This window comes from Chrysochloris asiatica, unplaced genomic scaffold (assembly GCF_000296735.1).
Source record: "Chrysochloris asiatica unplaced genomic scaffold, ChrAsi1.0 scaffold00091, whole genome shotgun sequence".
NCBI lineage: Eukaryota > Metazoa > Chordata > Mammalia > Afrosoricida > Chrysochloridae > Chrysochloris > Chrysochloris asiatica.
Window position 1 is genome coordinate 11,138,166 of NW_006408609.1, and position 2,811 is coordinate 11,140,976.

Here is a 2,811-nt window from a genome sequence, read left to right on the forward strand (position 1 = left end):
CAGAAAGCCTCATCTTTCTCCCGCGGAACAGCTGGTAGTTTCGAACTGCTCTCCTTGCGGTTCACAGCCGGATTCGTAACCACTGCTACCATAGCTGCTTTGCGCCGTCGATTCAATTAAGTGCCGTCCATTCAATTCCTACCCATAGCGATCCTGTATAGGGTTAACAAGGAGCAGCTGGTGAGCTTATTACCATTTCTGTGTTTTATCACCACTCCATATTGCTTCTCTGACAGCTCATCTTTGTGATAAAATTGGAGTTTTTATAATACGTGTTTGAATACATTAAGACCAATACTCTGCTTAATTGATTTATTTATCATTTGGATGAAAATTAAACATGCTTTTAATATACATTAAATCTTAGTGAATGTAACTACAAGGTTCAAGATTACAATTAAGTATAAATTCAAATAAAATGAAAATTGCTTTGTTTAAGAAAGGTGTCTCCAGTAAAATTAAACTATAACAAGGAATTTGAAAACAAATGTAACTGAATGGGAAAGTTCAAGGTACCAGAACTTGATTAAATAAACAATCCTCTATCTCAAGTACAAATTATACCAGTGCACAAGAAGGACAAAAAGAGTAACAAGATACTACAATTAAAGACTTGAAAGTCAAATGGGAAAGCCACAAAGAATGGAATTCTAGCCCAAACTGAAAGGAAAAAATAGAACAACTGTAGAGAAACTCAGCTAAAAGCTAAATAAAAAGGAACTGCAACTCTAACCATTAAAGTTAAAACAAGAACAACAACAAATTATCTAGGTTCTAAAATAACTTGATGTGATGCAACTTCAATTGTTTATTTCCCAATTTAGAAATTATATCTGAAAGGCGTTTACACTGAATTTCGTTTTAGCAAAACTTCTCAGCTTAAAAAACTAAGCTAAGGACTGTTAGGGGTTCTTGCATGGTACAGTAAATTTACTCAGCTGATAACTGAAAGATTGGTGGTTCAAGCACACCTAGAGGTGCCTCTGAAGAAAGCCTGGCAATCTATGTCCAAAAAGCACACCATTGAAAATGCTATGGGATTCAGTTTTGCTCTAAAACACATGGAGTTAGCACAAGTTAGAGTCAACTCAATGGTATCTGGTAGGCACAGATTATAGAATATTAAAAATAAACTTTCTCCGAATATTTTAGGATATCTTTTTAAGATCTAATACTTTGGTATGTAATTTGCAAATCAGAAATCTTGGATAAACTAAAGAATTCTCAGACTAATGAAATAACAGAATCCTGGTATGGTGCTGTGGGTTAATGCGTTGGACTGCAAGGTCAGTTTGGACTGCAAGGTTGGCTGTTCAAGCTCATCAGCTGCTCTCAGAAACCCTGTACAAGGCCACTATGAGTTGAAACCAATTAAAAGGCACCTAACAGAAACAACAACATTTTGGCATGTTGCTTGCAAATTAGAAATCTTGAATGAACTAATAAAGTAACAGACTTTTATTTGTTAAACTGAAGTCAATTGATATGTTAAATGCAAATGAGAACTACACTAATAGGGTTAAATTCTGTATTTGAAACTTGTTATTAAATCAGACAAAATCCAATCAATCGATGTTTAATAGATTGCTGTTCAGGGCTGCTTAAATGCATCTGCATTTTACTAAAACACTAAACATTTCATTCTGATCTTACAGTTTAGCAATTTAATAACAAGAGTGATTGACTATAATTCAAATTTAATTGTCTGTGAATTTTGTTGTTATTGTTAAGTGCCATCAAGTTAGTTAGTTATAACCCATAGCGACCCTGTATAGGGTATCAGAGGAGCCGCTGGTGGGTTTGAACCACTGACCTTGTGGATCAAACTGACTTTGTGGTCCAGCACATTATCCTGCAGTGCCACAGTCTGTTAAATCAAATGACACTGAATGTGTGACATACAATGAAATCAGACACCTGCAATCAATATCAGATTTTAAGAATTTAACCCTTAATAAGTTCATATAAAATTCCATTTCTTTAAATAAATCATTTGTTTACACTAAGTTTTCTGAAATTCTTGAATTTGAACTCTTTGAGAAGCTCCAGGCCTGGATTTAGGAGTCTTCCAGGAGCTTGGGGGTGGGAGGGTAAGTCTGAGTCTAAGTGAGGACATGATGTGATGCTCCCAGGTTTGTTTTCCTCACTTTACATTGATATCTTTGGCATGATGAAGGACACTCAATGTTGATTGTAAGAACAAACATGATTAGCACGAACACAGCATGTTTTAACACTGCTACAGCCTAATGATGAATGAGGTGTAAGCAATACCAACGCCTGTTTAGATGAGAATGCATTGACACCCAAATCCAGCTGAGTAACGAGCACTCCGGCATATCCAGGCACATCTCACCACTTACAGTTGTGTTTGGAGTTGTTCTGGTATAGCCAGTCTCACTTTCTCAGCCTCTATTCTCTTTGTTTTTAATGTGTTCATTCATGCTTTCATGTGTGTTTAAAATTTAAGATATCAAGCTAAAAAAAAACCTGTGTTAGAAACAGAGAATAAAATTAAGCTGCCTCAACTCCCAGGTTATTTGCAAGTGTGCTTTCATGCAGAGATAATACGTTCCTTTCCAATACAACATTGTATAAGGTATTTCTAGTACTGGACCCATGTTGCTGAAGAAACTTATCAGGCTAAACTGACTCTGTATTTGGCGATATTTGAAGGGATTATTAATTTCGGGTTTTTATAAAGACAATCTGAAACAAAATGAGAATAACTGAATATTAAACTTATGTATGGATATTTCTGTGTAAGAACAAATTATAAGCAATGGTTCAGTCGCTTACTAGGATTTGATT